Source organism: Bufo bufo, chromosome 2 (genome assembly GCF_905171765.1).
Source record: "Bufo bufo chromosome 2, aBufBuf1.1, whole genome shotgun sequence".
NCBI lineage: Eukaryota > Metazoa > Chordata > Amphibia > Anura > Bufonidae > Bufo > Bufo bufo.
The window spans coordinates 449,367,541-449,386,489 of record NC_053390.1 but is presented as its reverse complement, the minus strand read 5'-3'; positions in this window follow the sequence as shown (position 1 = coordinate 449,386,489).

Sequence of the window (18,949 nt, the reverse complement as noted above, 5' to 3'; positions counted from 1 at the left end):
ACAGCACTCCGCTCCTTAACACTGACCTCCATAGTGGACTTAATTGTGAGCTCCACAGCCGCCTGCCCCTAGGGTTGCCAGAGGTCAGGTTTTAGGCCGGACAGTCCTGCTTTCAGACTCCCTGTCCTCCGTCTGGTGCAGGGCCTGGGCAGACAGAGGGATGTCCTTTTGAACGGCTCATTCTCAGACAGCAGCACTGTGCTGCCTGAGTGTGAGCTGCAGGGAGAAAGTCACCATCCCTCCCACCCCTGTTGCTGACAGAAGTTGATTTTTACCTTCATTTGTTCAATCCCAGTTGGCTGCAGAGGGGGAGGGGGCGTATCCTAACTGGGTCATGGGAGTGGCTTAGTGGGATCTGGGGGTGGGGTTTTTAAGTCCGTCTTTTGAGGGTGGCCTGAATGGCCACTCTACCTGCCCCCTTAATTGTGACCTCCACAGCACTCCGCTCCCTTAACAGTGTCATCCACAACACACTGCCCCTTTAAAGGAAATCTGTCACCAGGATAATCCCTATTGAAGTAAAGCCATGGCCTAATAGCACTTAGTACCTTATTTCTAGATGTGCTTTTGTTCCAGCAATAGATGTTTTCTATCTTCTGAAAATCCTGTTTATTTGTTATGCAAATGAGCCAGTAAGGTGCCCAGAGGGGCGTCACTCTTGCAGAAAGTAGCCCAGGCATGCCTCCTGCTAGTGCCCAAGCCTGCCCTCATGCTGTGAGCAGGAAAAAAGGGGGCAGAGTTATGGCTTCAAAGTGATGTAGGAGGGGTGGGTGGACACCTGTGTCAGGAGGTGTGCCTGAGCTCCTTCCTGCGAGAATGACACACCTCTGGGTACCTTACTGGCTCATTTGCATACCAAATAAACTGGAGCTGGACAATAATGAGTGTAATTAGTGGGCGGGGCCTTTGGTTTACTGCGGACCCCTTTTCCCCACGGGCCCCATAGCAGCTGCGTGATCTGCCTGTATTTCAGGTATGCCACTGACCATAATGTGAAGAGGAGCCAAGTGCAGTGTGTGCGGAATGTGCCATGAAGAGAACTGCCATGGCCTGTAATGCAGCATAGCCATCTTCATTGCTATAAACCAAAGTGCCAGACCAGAGTGCCTCCTGTAAGAAATCTGTAACCATAAAATGTCTGCCCTATGTAAGTTCAGTGAAAGCCTTTCCCCAATTACCACTATGTCTGTCTGTTTCTTTTGCCAACGTTGAAGGAACATGGGTGCCACATATACTACTCACGGGCTAAAATGATCCTTATGAAAAATATGTTATCCTATCCTTGTATGCTTGCATTGTCCACTGACCACATCCTCTGATATGCTACCTAGTGCCATATAGTAGACCCCCTTCCCTTCTTTTCAGCGAATCCCATGGCAATACTTCTACCTAAATGAATGATTGCAATGAATTTTAGACACATTCAGTCAGCAGGCATTTGCTTTTTCTTTATGACTATCAACATCACAAATAGAGTGAAGTTAAATGAGTTGTGGAGAACAGAAGTGGCTAATTGTCCTAAATTAAAATGCCAAAATTGCAAAAACCTACTGCAACACATTTATAACTGTGGAGAAGACCAATCATAGAGGTGAAGAAAAAACTTAGGATAAGAGGGGTTCACCTACCACTGATGTTGCTTTCCCATCCTGATGCACCCATTTCCCACACCCACATTGTAAGCTAAATACCTTGTGGGTCACTATTCTACCCTCAAATGATCAAATTTTGTTTTGTATCTAAATGTAGGTATATACATCTTGTCCACCTATTAGCAAGATCAAGAGATTTATAATAATTAGTTCTATACTGACAGACCTACATGAAGTTCCTCAGTCTTTGGTATCAATTCTGTATCTCTTACATACGACATGTGTGCTCTGGAAATACCATCTGCCAAACACACATGTATTCCTATAACTACAGATACCACATAATAACAATGCCAGGGGTCATAATTTTGTGTATGTGCTAAGTATAAATAGGTGGCTGATATCACTTCACTGTCTTAAAAGGACCAAAGTCATGGTATGAAAACTATAAAATGGTGTACTCTATGTTCAATGATGTATGATGAAGTTGTATAATCTTTACAGGGCAAGTTATGCAAAAAAAGCTGCGCAATTTATGCTTTACTTATACAAAGACAGGTGAACTCTGCGGTCTTACTAAACCCTGTGAGTCAGACTTTCCGCTCCTCTAATTTGCCCACTGGCTCCTGGTATTGCCCATACGGCACAGGTAGGTTTAGCGTTAGGTCCAGAGCTACTTGAGAAACCTTGGCGCGATGCTCGGTGTAAAGGGGGAATATTAATCACCAATATTTATGCAAATATCGATAATTAATATTCATAAATGGGAGGAGCCACCTAGTGATAACTTCGCCCATTTATGCCTTTATATAATAATAATACCTTCGCTATGCTCTACACTGATCACTTATGCTAACTGCATGTGCCTTACTAAACTAACTATCGCCAATAACCACACGCCACACAGATAGTTATAAACCAAACACAGTATTTATTACTAACAATACACTACGCACGCAATACTAACAATACAGCACTAAATATACAATCCTAAACTACACTACACATTCCCAATTCCACCCATTAACTAACTATACAGTTCACACATACAAGTATTAACACAACCCACCCCACCTGACTATTCACTGTCCCTACGGGGTATGACGAAGGGTTAAAAGGATTGTTTGCAGAGCAGAAGCATGCTCTACAGGACCAGGGTAACCACCAGGGGTTAATCAGGGCCACCAGGGTAAAGGGGTTAATGCAGGCCGGACAGGGGAACAGGGCACGGACATCAGGGGTACAAAGTGTCCGGGGGGGGGGGACCAGGGGAGAGATACCAGGGGTAATGCCTGGCAGGGAAAGGGTTAATCAGGGGAGAGCAGGCACACAGGGAACCAGGGGATGATATATGGGAGAGGGTATAGTTGGTGGGATAGGGGTTTGGGAAGGGTTAATCAGGAACCAGGGGTGAGGGTTCCAGGGGTTATAGGGTTATGGGGAGGAGGGGGGGTTCGTTGGTGGGATTGTGGGGGGTTAATGGAGTGGGGGTACGTTGGTGGGATAGTGGGGGGTTATAAGGGGGTGATACTTAAGGTTTGGTTGCTCGTTCGTCCAGGGGTCTGCTCGTTCGTCCAGGGGGGGGGGGGTCCCGATCCGGTCGGCTGCCACGTGGGAGGCCGACTCCCGGAGCGCAGGACGCGCTCCTCTTCCAGGTGGGGGCCCAGGTCAAGACTCTGGAGTGCCGGGGCCGCCGGATATTTATCCCCCGGCGGCCCGCACTCCCGCGCCACCAGGGGGCGCGCGCGCGCCCCCATCCTCCACGTGGGCCGGCGCAGTGATATGACGTCACTGCGCCGGCCAGCACATCGGGGACGCGCTGCAGACAGGCGGGAGAAGCCTTTGATCTCCCGCCTGCTGCACCTCGCATTCCGGACAGTGCGATGGTAATCGCACTGTCGGAATGCACATAATAGAAGGAGGAGAGGCTTCTCCCCTTCTTTTATCATGTGTAATTATCTCCAGCAGCGCTGAGGATAATTACAACAAAGGGCTCAGATTCTGTTGAATCTGAGCTCTTTGTATCCATCAGGATGACCGGACCCTTGTCTGGTCATTCTGATGTAATTAGCCAGATTGCATCGGTGTGAATGCTTGGGGCACATTCACACCGATGCACCTGGTTTCAGTTGTAGGAGGGGGGGGGGATATATATAATATACATGCGTATTGATGCTTGGGGCACATCCATACACATGTATACATTAATCATATCTAAGGGGGATTATATAAGGGGATATATAAGGTGGCACAGATAAGGGGGCACAAGCCCCTACACTATAAGGGGGCACAAGCCCCTACACTATCAGGGGGCACAAGCCCCTACATTATCAGGGGACACAAGCCCCTACATTATCAGGGGACACAAGCCCCTACATTATCAGGGGACACAAGCCCCTACATTATCAGGGGACACATATTTCCCACAGGGGCCAGCATGAGCCCCTGGGGATCACCATGGGCAGACGTGCACAGATGCTGGGCACATCTGTGCACATCGTCCCATGATGCTATGTCTCATGTATGCACATATATACCATACATGCCCGCACGTGTTTGCAGGCATGCATGGATATATATGCATACATCTCAACCGTTCCTCAACAATCCCCCTGTTGTCGGAATATAATACGACAATATAATGGGGGAACGGGTTGAGATATATTTGCCCCCCCCTTCAACCCCATCTTTGGTGGAAGTTCAGGAAGAACTGTAGTGCACACTGATCTTTAGGTACTTAGACATCCCTCATCCAGCTTCCTCCGACCTGCCCTTCACCGCAACCTCCTCCTCCGTCCACAGGATACACCGTCTTATGGGTGCAGTTCTCCCGTGGACAGATTAATAGGTCTTTACAAGGCAGGTCAAACTCTTAAGCGGTGATGTCATGGTACCTAAATTCTACTGCGGAGAACACCTCCGCCACACTACACCTCCAGCCCTTCCCTTAAGAACTTCACCGTTCCAGGGTTCAAGGTGGCAAATGAATGATGCCTGTCCCTATCGTGACCTAACCTTATCCCCATTCACACAAAATACATGTCACATCCCTCCCAACACCACCAAATTCCATTAAATGTGTGTACCCATAGAGACTCATGCAACCTGGCATATCTCTACACCTCCAAAGACACAGGTAGGTCGCAGACCCCTGTGTCAATGGGAAACGACTATAGGATGCAAATGTGTACAGCCGAATATAGGCTGTCACACATTTGTACCTAGAGTGTCTATGGGTACGCAATCAACCGACAAACAAAATCAATACATGTACAATACAATGTGCTATGGGGTTTCAGGGTAGTACAAGTTATACGTCCCAAACCCTCATAGGAAACAAAGTGTGTCCATACAATATTTGGCTACAGGAACAATGTTTGAGTTATGTCCTGAGCCTCCTCCTCCGGATAGTTCTGTAAAGTTCTGTCTGGTTCTGGTGAATTTGGTCAGTAAGTCCCTTGACCCTCCGATTACGATGACCAGAACCAGAAGAAGTTTCACTGGGTGAAACAAGTGATAAGTTCTTCCACCCGAACGTCTCCCAAGTCTTCCTCCAGAGCCTAAATAATGCTCCCGCTGGATTGTGGCACAGTCTTCATTGCTATAACACCTCTAGGCAGAGGTCGCTTTGTTGCCAAAATCCAGTGGGAACCTCTGGAGCTTCACAACAGTGTCAGGGGGAATAGCTGGCCTCTTCTGTGGCATCTCCTAGGTTTTTCTTCCGCTCCATATAAAATCACACCTATGGCAGAAGAAAACACCAGGCGCTCCCAGGGGAATTTCTCCCCTAACAGTGCAATTAATGTGAAAATTCCCAGCACCAATACCTTTGACCCATGGGTAGAGAAAGGTATTGGGCTGCCCTTTATCTCACAGGACCCCTCGTTATCCCAACACTGGTGTCTGAACACCCTACCTTCAGAGGATAGCGTCCTCTGCTGCACATCCCTCTGCTCCAACAGATAAGGATGGCCACCCTACTAGGTTGGGATAACTGGAGTTCTGTGGACAAAGCACCATCTTGTTATTGATGGTACCGCATCCCTGTCCACTCATGTGCACCCAGGCTGACCTCCCCCTGTGATCCCATCCTGTGGGGGCCCGCAGAACCAATGGCATAGTTATGCCCTGGCTCCCCAGTACCCCACAACACAAGAACACAGTCCACACTCTGCTGCCCAACACTCTGCGTCCAATCCCTATGAGAGCTGTGCTACCTGACCGGACTAGAATTATGTGCGCAGCACAACATTACACCAATGTTGTCTGTCCGCCCCAGTCCCCAGCGCAACACAGCCCTACCGAAAACCTGGAGCACAACAGTGCCATCCGTATCGATCTGAGACCCTGGTTGCCCAGAATAATATCACATCATCCTTTGTGTGCTGCATGGAGAAGGTCCTTATGTCTTCTCCCGACCAGCAGGATTTCCCGTGTGATATTATCTGCTCGCAAACCTATACGTTCTCGATCCACAGTATAACACTGTTCCACTCCAAGGGGACACAGAATAATCAAAGACAGCAGACGGGACTTACAACACTACATAAATCAGCATGGTGGAACACATCCGTAGACAAGGACTACCACCATCAACATCAAGAAAAACTTACAAACAGATAACAAAAACACACAACATGGACATACACAGGGAACACACGGTGTAACAAATAGTACAGGGGTGTCAAATGTTGCCTAGCCTAGCCTGGCCACTCTGACCCCTCAGCAGCTGGGGATGCTGTCGAGAGGTAACCCTGTTATGGCCAGGCTGACTAGACCCCACTGCACAATTTGTTACCTGGCTGATACTGTTGGACACATTGCAATTACTTGCACAAGGGCAATTCCTTGCAATGTGTCCTTTGTTCCCACACCTGAAACACGTGACTTGGTTTCCTGACCTGTGTGTTTTGCAGTGTCTCGCTATGTGACCTAGGCCACCACATGCAAAACATCTGATGTTTGCTCTGCATGGCCCAGGTCCATCTACACTGCAGCCGTGCTCCCTTCTTCTGAATTGTACCATCCTCAGGGACGCACTCTTCACAGTTCTTTTTCCCAAAGTCAGGGAAAAATCTCTGTTAGTCTGGACCGGCTTGACCTGATGATCAGACCGGTCACAGACTACTCTCCCCCCTTGTGGCCCTGCACAGGGCAACATTTTGGGAGATTCCGACCCTGGCTTTACGGAAAAAGAAAGGGCCGGCACCAACTTGGTGATAACCTGTTGCATGCCAGACATTAGCTGGGACCTTACAGCAACCTGAGCCTTCAATTTGGCTACCGTCACGTCAGTAGAGGCAGTCCGCTCCTTGAAGGCTTTGACTTCAGTATAAGACTGAGTCAACTTAGCCTCAATTTCCTCCTTCTGCCTCTGCAGCTCTACCAACTGTGACTCTATCCTAGCCACCTGCGCATCTCGGTCAACAGTAGACTGCACATTCTCTGCCAGCTGTGCCCGCAATGCCGAAACCTGGTCCGAATTACTAGCACAGCACTGGCAGTGAATGGCCGGAGGAATTGTCTCCGTTGACTGAGACACCAGCGCCACTTCCTTTGGCTTACAGATGCTAGCCTCAAACGTATGAACGAGTTTGGCTAGCATCCGAAGCCGTTTGGTGGCCTTGTTCAAAACCGTCCGTTTGTTAACACAAAGCTTGTCGTAACTACAAGCCTGTGCTAACAAATCGGACCACAGCATTTCTGCTGACTTGTATGTAGTGGGGAGGATGGGGTTAAATGTGCTGTGTCTGCTCAAGTGTTGCAGTGTGGGGAAGTCCATACTCACCGTTTGATGAGTGTCCATCTTCTCCTTGGCGCCGTATTTCGCAGCTGCTTGGAAGAAGTCCATTTTCCCGGATCGCCTCTTCCCGACCAGCCTGACTTGTACGCCGCTCCCCCGAAGATGGATCTCCTTCAGTGATGTGTCTTCTCCCTTGCAATCACTTGAGCGATGCTTGTTGGTGCTGTACTTTTCCGTTTACCCCAGCGACGGTGACCGTGTAAAGCAAATACAAAAGTATTAATTCACAGAACAATTATAGATTCTCTGCAAAAGATTTTGTTTTAATTCTGGTACTCTAAGGGAAGTATCGCTTCTCCTGTACGAATTATCGGGTCCTAGACGCTCAGACACTCCGCTGACCGCGTCTCTCCTGCCCGCTAATTCACAGTACTAGCGACCCTCAACCTTAAGACCAAAAATTAAGCGCAAAATCCACGCAGTGGGCCTGGCTCGCCAATGTAAAGGGGGAATATTAATCACCAATATTTATGCAAATATCGATAATTAATATTCATAAATGGGAGGAGCCACCTAGTGATAACTCCGCCCATTTATGCCTTTATATAATAATAATACCTTCGCTATGCTCTACACTGATCACTTATGCTAACTGCATGCGCCTTACTAAACTAACTATCGCCAATAACCACACGCCACACAGATAGTTATAAACCAAACACAGTATTTATTACTAACAATACACTACGCACGCAATACTAACAATACAGCACTAAATATACAATCCTAAACTACACTACACATTCCCAATTCCACCCATTAACTAACTATACAGTTCACACATACAAGTATTAACACAACCCACCCCACCTGACTATTCACTGTCCCTACGGGGTATGACGAAGGGTTAAAAGGATTGTTTGCAGAGCAGAAGCATGCTCTACAGGACCAGGGTAACCACCAGGGGTTAATCAGGGCCACCAGGGTAAAGGGGTTAATGCAGGCCGGACAGGGGAACAGGGCACGGACATCAGGGGTACAAAGTGTCCGGGGGGGGGGGGACCAGGGGAGAGATACCAGGGGTAATGCCTGGCAGGGAAAGGGTTAATCAGGGGAGAGCAGGCACACAGGGAACCAGGGGATGATATATGGGAGAGGGTATAGTTGGTGGGATAGGGGTTTGGGAAGGGTTAATCAGGAACCAGGGGTGAGGGTTCCAGGGGTTATAGGGTTATGGGGAGGAGGGGGGGTTCGTTGGTGGGATCGTGGGGGGTTAATGGAGTGGGGGTACGTTGGTGGGATAGTGGGGGGTTATAAGGGGGTGATACTTAAGGTTTGGTTGCTCGTTCGTCCAGGGGTCTGCTCGTTCGTCCAGGGGGGGGGGGGTCCCGATCCGGTCGGCTGCCACGTGGGAGGCCGACTCCCGGAGCGCAGGACGCGCTCCTCTTCCAGGTGGGGGCCCAGGTCAAGACTCTGGAGTGCCGGGGCCGCCGGATATTTATCCCCCGGCGGCCCGCACTCCCGCGCCCCCAGGGGGCGCGCGCGCGCCCCCATCCTCCACGTGGGCCGGCGCAGTGATATGACGTCACTGCGCCGGCCAGCACATCGGGGACGCGCTGCAGACAGGCGGGAGAAGCCTTTGATCTCCCGCCTGCTGCACCTCGCATTCCGGACAGTGCGATGGTAATCGCACTGTCGGAATGCACATAATAGAAGGAGGAGAGGCTTCTCCCCTTCTTCTATCATGTGTAATTATCTCCAGCAGCGCTGAGGATAATTACAACAAAGGGCTCAGATTCTGTTGAATCTGAGCTCTTTGTATCCATCAGGATGACCGGACCCTTGTCTGGTCATTCTGATGTAATTAGCCAGATTGCACCTGGTTTCAGTTGTAGGAGGGGGGGGAATATATATAATATACATGCGTATTGATGCTTGGGGCACATCCATACACATGTATACATTAATCATATCTAAGGGGGATTATATAAGGGGATATATAAGGTGGCACAGATAAGGGGGCACAAGCCCCTAAACTATAAGGGGGCACAAGCCCCTACACTATCAGGGGGCACAAGCCCCTACATTATCAGGGGGCACAAGCCCCTACATTATCAGGGGACACAAGCCCCTACATTATCAGGGGACACAAGCCCCTACATTATCAGGGGACACAAGCCCCTACATTATCAGGGGACACATATTTCCCACAGGGGCCAGCATGAGCCCCTGGGGATCACCATGGGAAGACGTGCACAGATGCTGGGCACATCTGTGCACATCGTCCCATGATGCTATGTCTCATGTATGCACATATATACCATACATGCCCGCACGTGTTTGCAGGCATGCATGGATATATATGCATACATCTCAACCGTTCCTCAACACTCGGACTCAGACATGTCCTTCACAGTAGGATATGTTGGCTAATCTCTCAATTTTACATCAGTATGAGGGTTTAGTAAGACCACAGAGTGCACCTGTCTTTGTATAAGTTATTGTTATTTAGTTTTATTGTTTATCACATCCACACATTTGCTATCCTGTGTAGGATGTCTATTGTGGTACTTGTGGTCTGCTGCAGGCATCCTTCATTGTATGCATTTTTGCTGGGGATTGCCATTGACAGCGGACCACAATTGCAGGATCTGCCCCCCCCCCCCCCCCCCCCCCCCGGTATAGATGCACCACTGCATATGGGGATGAGCACTTCCTGCTTTTCATCACCACGCCAATTTGTAGTTTATATATGCAATTTGCACTAAAATTGAGAAGTCCAGTACTTAGTTTTTATTTGCTTGTGCTTTCAGGACATTTTGGGGCACAAATGACCAGAGTATTAAGTGGCCACATGGGCATTTCAGTTATTCTAGATGCTAAAATGTGCTTCTTTGCATCAATAGCAAAAAATTTAACCTGTAGGAGAGATTGCAGAGTAAGGAAAGCTGGTTCCCCAAAGAAGGAAGTAAGGAAAAGTTGTTGGAGGTGCAATAAAGTAAATTAAGAGTTGGGAGACTAGAACTGAGCAGAGGAGAACAAGGTGCAGGCCACCAAGGAGAGAACTCAAAGGTAGCCAAATGATGATGAGTCACCAGGACAACATGAGAACAGTAGGACGGCAGCAATAGCCTCCAATTTTGTTTGCAATGGACCCTAGAACAGTGGACTGGTCGCATAACGTCCAAGTCAGTTGGTTCAGAGGCAGCAAAGACATCAATGGCATATGTCTGCACAGAAACCTTGCCTTGCAGAAGGCACTTGGTTTACCAACGCAAAGTAGCAGGTAGATCTGCTTGAAACTATGTCAATGCTCATGTCTGTTGCATCTGGAGAAGTCAGTGTTACAAGCAGGTAAGCATGGCACATGTCTGCAGAAATGTGAAGCCAATTGAAGGAGGCACCTGGTGTACCAGCATCAAGTAGTAGGTAGAACTGTGAATTGTTATCAGGACCTACTGTAACCACTATGCTCAGGGCAGTGGCGTAGGGATCGCCATAGCAGCCATAGCAATGGCTATGGGGCCCTACGCCACTGGGGGCCCGCCGCCGACTGAGGATCAAAAAATAAAAATAAAATATGTGGCAAGTGGGCCGGGCATGGGTGGCGCTGTGATCGGGGGCGGTCGGACTCGGAGCCGGAGGGCGGAGGTAGAGAGGCAGTCTGGGCGGTGGTTCGTCGGAAGTGGAGGAGGCGGAGTCGCACAAACAAGGAAGCTGCTGGAGTGTGGGTGGCTGGCTTGGCGGGCGGCGTGCGTGCGCAGTACGGGTACGGTTCGGTCAGGTGTCGGTCGGTTCATCTTCAAGTGGCTGAGGTGAGGGCTGACTGGGGAGTGGGACTGAGTCTGTCACTGTCTGAGTCTGTCCGACCGAAACGGAAGGCGGCAGTGTCAGTCAGTGGAGAGACGTGTACTCCACACTGTAACTGGAGACTAGTGTAGTGGACAAGTGAGGAGACTGGAGTTATTTCATCTGTGTGTGTGAGGTACAGCTGGATCTCAGCATCTTCCCTGCTAATCCCTATTCACACATATACCTGCTCAAGCCTGGCAGGCGCAGCTGCATTATTTAATAGTGTGGTGTGGTAATGGTTAATGGCATTGGCGAAGACAGCCACCTAATCCTATCTGAGGGGTCTGTATTCGACCCCTTCAGATAGGATTAGGTGGCTGTGTCCGCCAAAATGCCATTAACCATTACCACACCACACTATTAAATAATGCAGCTGCGCCTGCCAGGCTTGAGCAGGTATATGTGTGAATAGGGAAGATGCTGAGATCTGTCTGTACCTCACAGTGAGGTACAGCCAGATCTCAGTATCTTCCCTAATCCATATTCACACATATACCTGCTCAAGCCTGGCAGGCGCAGCTGCATTATTTAAAGGGATTCTGTCCTCAGATTTAACCCCTCTAACCTAAACATATGCTTATGTCCAGACTAATAAGAAGAATCCTAAGCTGGCCTTATTAAACCTCACTGTGGGTCTATTTGCCCCCAAAAAAGGTTTTTATAACCTGTCAATCACTTACTTAAGGTGCCCAAGGGGAGGTCCGTTAATACACGGTGCCCGGCCGCACCCCTCGCCGTCTGGTGCCCAGCGGCGCTGAGCTGTAGAAGGCGGAGCAGAAGACAGGGAAGGCGGCGCTGGGCACCGGACGGCGAGGGGTGCGGCCAGGCACCATGTATTAACGGACCTCCCCTTGGGCACCTAAAGTAAGTGATTGACAGGTTATAAAAACCTGTTTTTTGAGCAAATAGTGCTTGTCACAGTGAGGTTTAATAAGGCCAGCTTAGGATTCCTCTTATTAGTCTGGACATGAGCATATGTTTAGGTTAGAGGGTTTAAATCTGATGACAGAATACCTTTAATAGTGTGGTGTGGTAATGGTTAATGGAATTGGCGAAGACACAGCCACCTAATCCTATCTGAGGGGTCTGTAACACAAGAAGGTGAAAGTACATATCGTGGGGTGTGTATGTGTATTAGACAGAAGGTAGGGATATGTATCTTGTGTAGTTTGGGTATTAGGGAGAGTAAGGGGTATATATCTAGTGCTGATACAGAGACGCTCTTCACCTACACATGTATCAGCGCTAGATATATACCCCTTACTCTCCCTAATACCCAAACTACACAAGATACATTTCCCTACCTTCTGTCTAATACACATACACACCCCACGATATGTACTTTCACCTTCTGGTGTTACAGACCCCTGTACAATTTAACAATCTTCTTTAATACACAGACATTTAGATTCATACATTTTCTACACTGGCACAAATGCGTTGCCAGTGACCACCTGTCTGTGCTCAGTCCTACGTGTAACCATCGCAAGTGCATGAGGAGCTGCGGATGTGGCGGCAAGGTCCGAGAGGTATGTGGGGGTGGGAGATCCAGGAGGGGGGGCCCATAATTTTTTTTTGCTATGGGGCCCAGTCATTGGTAGCTACGCCCCTGGCTCAGGGTCAATGCCTGCATGCTGTCTGTCTGGAAGAGTCGGTGTTACAGTCAGCAAAGCCATAAATGGCACCTATATTCAGAGAAGCCAAGCCAATTATAGAAGACTCCTGGTTTACCAACTTCAAATAGTAAGTAGAACTGCTCGAGACCGTGAGTTGTTATTGGATTTGGAACCTACTATGATCACAATGCTTGGCTAAATGTCCGTGTGTGCTGTATCTAGAGGAGTCATGGATAAAAGAATTTGCAAGCCAAGTTATAAATGTTGAAATTTTTACGAAAGCTATTCCATTGCATTAACATTAATACTTTGAGGAGCTGAATCTGTCAATCGCAGTAGTGGTTAACTACCACTCAGACCTGTGCAGCATGTTTGCTGTGGAGCTCCATCTGTAGTGCATCCCTGATGATGCTGGGAAATTTGATGCTGGTACTGAAGGGTAGTGAAGACCCATTCTATGACCCATTGAGTCACATAGGTGGCAATAGATTGGTGTCTCGGTGTGGACAGAAACTGGTGGGACCTTTCATGGCGGTTGAAGTCCTTGGGTTAAAAAACGCCTGCTTGGCCAGCTTCCATTTAAGGCTAAAGAAATCAATAAAGCCATAGTTCCACATTTCACCAGTGTTTTGTGTCTCTGAAAATTTCCATTTCAAGCTTATAAAATAATAAATGATTTACAAATATTAAATAGCTGTTAAAGAGGACCTTTCACCGATTCTTACCCTATGAACTAACTATACAGATATGTAGAGCGGCGCCCGGGGATCTCACTGTACTTACTATTATCCCCGGGCGCCGCTCCGTTCTCCTGCTATGCCCTCCGGTATCTCCGCTCACTAAGTTCTAGTAGGCGGAGATACCAGTCCCTAAGTTATGGTAGGCGGAGTCTGCCCTAGCGCTGGCCAATCGCAGCGCAGAGCTCACAGCCTGGGAGGTTATTTTCTCCCAGGCTGTGAGCTCTGCAATGCAATTGGCCAGCGCTAGGGCAGACTCCGCCTACTATAACTTAGGGAACGGAGATACCGGAGGACATAGCAGGAGAACGGAGCGGCGCCCGGGGATAATAGTAAGTGCAGTGAGATCCCCGGGCGCCGCTCCACATGTCTGTATACTTAGTTCATAGGGTAAGAATCAGTGAAAGGTCCTCTTTAAGATTACCTACATGCCTGTATCACTGACCACCCCACAATTTAGTAAATGAAAAGTGGATGTGGAAGAAGAAGGTATGGGAACAATGTCCTGATTGAGAACACACCCTACATTCATAGGTAAACAGATGTTTCTCAGTTTACATGTTTATCATGCATATGCCAAGTGCTTGTTACTGTTTCACAACATTGTAATGAGCGTTTTTAGACATAACTCCAAATTGCCTACTTCGTGTTTTTGTATGAATTTGTGCTCAACAAATTCCCTATTTCCTGCCCCAAATCTGTTTGTCATCATTATTACTTCAACAATGCAACCTAGTTTGGTAATTAAGGCTGGGTGATGTATTTTTTTTTTTGTTGTTGTTTCTGCATTTCAAAAGCCATGACTTTTTTAATTTACCATCAACCTAGCCATATGAGGGTTTGTTTTACACGGGGTAGGTTCTATTTTAAAATGGCTCTATTCTGTGGTACATTAGGTAAATTATACAGGTGCATCTAAATTATAATGTCATTGGAAACTTTATTTGAGTAATTGAATTAAAAAAGTGAAACTCATATATTTATATCGATTCATTACAGCGTGATCTATTTCAAGCATTTTATTTCATTTAATGTTGATTATGGCTTACAGCTAATGGAAACCTAAAAGTCAGAACATTATTAGAATATTGTAAAAAAAAATCAAATATTGTAGACTTATGGTGTCACACTCTAATAAGCTAATCAACACAAGACAACTGAAAAGGTTTCCTAAGCCTTTAAATGGTCCCTCAGACTCAATAAGCTACACAATCATGGGGAAGACTGCGGACTTGACAGATGTCCAGAAGACAGTCATTGACTCCGATCACAAGGAAGGTAAGCCTCAAAAGGTCATTGCTAAAGAAGCTGGCTGTTCACAGAGTGCTGTATCCAAAGATATTAATGCAAATTTGAGTGGCAGGAAAAAGTGTGGTAGAAAAAGGTGCACAAGCAACAGGGATAACTGCAGCCTTGAAGGGATTGTCAAGAAAAGGCCATTTAAGAATTTGAGGGAGATTCACAAGGAGTGGACTGTGGCTAGAGTCAGTGCTTCAAGAGCCACCACACACATGGACATGGGCTACAACTGTCGCATTCCTTGTGTCAAGCTATTGATGACCCAGTCAGAATCGTCTTACTTGTCTAAGGAGAAAAAGGACTGGACTGTTACTCAGTGGTCCAAAGTCCTGTATTCAGATTAAAGTAAATTTTGTAGTCCTGTCTGATTCATCTTTTTCCTCACCAGTTTTTGGTGTAGAAAATGGCTTAAATTTACACCAGCAAGGGAGCTGGTAAAGAAGTTTGTCGCATGGCCTGCTGGAGGAAGCGTCAAAATTATGTAGAGGCCTGTACCTCCACATAACTTTGGTGCTTCCTCCAGCATTACAGAGACACTTAAGGCCGACGTTTAAATCGCCAGTCTTAATAAATGAGCCCTATAGAGTATAGTAACATAGTAACATAGTACATAAGGCCGAAAAAAGACATTTGTCCATCCAGTTCGGCCTGTTATCCTGCAAGTTGATCCAGAGGAAGGCAAAAAAATAAAATAAAACCCTGTGAGGTAGAAGCCAATTTTCCCCACTTTAGGGGAATAAAAAAATTCCTTCCCGACTCCAATCGGGCAATCAGAATAACTCCCTGGATTAACGACCCCTCTCTAGTAGCTATAGCCTGTATTATTACGCTCCAGAAATACATCCAGGCCCCTCTTGAATTCCTTTATTGTACTCACCATCACCACTTCCTCAGGCAGAGCGTTCCATAGTCTCACTGCTCTTACCGTAAAGAATCCTCTTCTATGTTTGTGTACAAACCTTCTTTCCTCCAGACGCAGAGGATGTCCCCTCGTCACAGTCACAGTCCTGGGGATAAATAGATAATGGGATAGATCTCTGTACTGACCCCTGATATATTTATACATATTAATTAGATCTCCACTCAGTCGTCTTTTTTCTAAAGTAAATAACCCTAATTTTGATAATCTTTCAGGGTACTGTAGTTTCCCCATTTCAGTTATTACTTTAGTTGCCCTCCTCTGGACCTTCTCCAGCTCTGCTATGTCTGCCTTGTTTACAGGAGCCCTGAACTGTACACAGTACTCCATGTGTGGTCTGACTAGCGATTTGTACAGTGGTAGGACTATGTTCTTATCACGGGCATCTATGCCCCTTCTGATGCAACCCATTATCTTATTGGCCTTGGCAGCAGCTGCCTGACACTGGTTTTTGCAGCTTTGTTTGCTGTTTATTAAAATTCCTAGATCATTTTCCATGTCAGTGTTACCGAGTGTTTTACCATTTAGTATGTACGGGTGACTTGCATTATTCCTTCCCATGTGCATAACTTTACATTTGTCAGTGTTAAACCTCATCTGCCACTTATCTGCCCAAGCATCCAATCTACCCAGATCGCTCTGTAGTAGTATAATGTCCTCTTCAGTGTTAATTACTTTACACAGTTTAGTGTCATCTGCGAGAATTGATACTTTACTATGCAAGCCTTCTACAAGATCATTAATAAATATATTGAAGAGAATAGGGCCCAATACTGACCCCTGAGGTACCCCACTAGTGACAGTGACCCAATCTGAGTGTGTACCGTTAATAACCACCCTCTGTTTTCTATCACTCAGCCAGTTACTTACCCACATACAGACGTTTTCTCCCAGTCCGAGCATTCTCATTTTATATACTAACCTTTTATGTGGTACAGTGTCAAATGCTTTGGAGAAGTCCAGATATACGACATCCATTGATTCGCCGCTGTCAAGTCTAGAACTTACCTCCTCATAGAAACTGATTAAATTAGTTTGGCATAACCGATCCCTCACGAAGCCATGCTGATATGACGTTATTTGCTTATTTCCGTTGAGATGCTCTAACATAGCATCTCTCAGAAAACCTTCAAACAGTTTACCCACAACAGATGTTAAACTTACCGGCCTATAGTTTCCAGGCTCTGTTTTTGGACCCTTTTTGAATATTGGCACCACATTTGCCATGCGCCAATCCTGTGGGACATTCCCTGTCAGTATAGAGTCCGCAAATATCAGAAATAAGGGTCTGGCTATGACATTACTTAATTCCCTTAGGATACGGGGGTGTATGCCATCCGGTCCTGGCGATTTGTCCATTTTAATCTTTTTAAGTCGCTGATGTACTTCTTCCTATGTTTGACAAAGGCTCACAGTAGCCGAAACGCGTCACTTACCACTTGTATGTGACCATTAAATCTACTTGAAATTACTATTAGAGCGAGTGCTGGTCCCTACTATACAATTATCTGTGGATCTTCTCCGGGACACGTGCACCGCATCGCTGAGAGCAGAAGTGCCGCTTGTATCTTCCTCTGGATGTACTTCTTCCTGGGTCACACAGGACACTTTTAATGGGGAATTTATTTTTACATTCTGCATGACATCTGACAGTTTATTTTCCTCAGTGAATACATTGGAGAAAAAGATATTTAACAACTTTGCTTTCTCCTCGTCGCTCTCTGCGACTCCCCCCTCATTACTCTTTAAAGGGCCGACACCTTCAGATTTATACTTTTTAACATTTATATAATTGAAGAACATTTTAGGGTTAGTTTTACTCTCTTTGGCAATTAATTTCTCGGTCTCTAGTTTGGCTGCTTTTATTAGTTTTTTACATGTTCTATTTTTTTCCTTATAATTTTTCAGTGCTTCCGTGCTACCCTCCTGTTTTAGTTATTTATATGCTTTCTTTTTGTCATTTATTGCTTTCTTTACAGTTCTATTTATCCACATTGGTTTCTTTTTGTTCCTTAACCTTTTATTCCCATATGGTATGTACCTCTCACAATGAGATTTTAGGATGTTTTTAAAGATATCCCATTTTGTGGCTGTATTTTTATTTTTGAGGACTTTGTCCCAGTTAGTTAGGCCTATGGCCTCTCTTAGTTGGTTAAATTTAGCTTTTTTGAAGTTTGGTATTTTTGTTCCTCCCTGTAGAAATGCTCTTTTGAATGATAATTGGAAGGGTATTACTTTATGGTCACTATTTCCCAGGTGTCCCTGTTGTTCTGTCAGGCCTATTGGTTAATACTAAGTCCAGTATGGCCGTCCCTCTAGTCGGGTCCTGAATCAGTTGGGAGAGGAAATTGTCTTTGGTTATTGGCAAGAACCTGTTTCCCTTATGAGATATACAAGTTTCAGTTTCCCAGTCTATATCTGGGTAGTTGAAGTCCCCCATAATAACCACCTCATTATGATTTGCCACCTCGTCTATCTCGTTTAGTAGTAGATTTTCTGTGGACTCTGGTATATTAGGTGGTTTATAGTAAACTCCTATTAGTAATTTATTGTTGTTTTTAGCTCCATGTATCTCTACCCACAGTGACTCCACATGTTTATGTACCTCACGTATAAAAAAATTCAATATTTTTTTTTAAATTTAATAAAAATAGAAAAATAAAAAACCCTTCTTTTGCCATTTTTATATATATATATATATATATATATATATATATATATATAAAAAAAGGAAATGATGGCGGCACTGGATACAGACAATATGGGTGCTACGTCCAGGGATACAGCTGCTTACCCCAGATGAACAAAGACGAAAGAAGGACAGCACTCCAGGTAAAAAAGTAGTGGTGTTTAATCACCCATGTGGATGGCAACGTTTCAGCTCAAACAAGAGCCTTTTTCAAGCAATGAACACAGTGTATGCTGGGGTATATATAGTCCAACCCACATTACATCATAATACAATCAATCAACAACAAAGTTTAAAAATTGAAGTGCAAAAGTGCATATACAGTATCAAAATACAGACATACATGTGTAATACCCATAGGCGAAAAAATCGCTATAGTGATATATCAAAAATATAATACAAAGAGTGTATATTATAACCTACAGAGAGGTAATTAGTGATTAAGATCAGGTGTACACAAAGGTGGAAGGAACAATTAATAATAATGCTGCAAAAAAGAGGG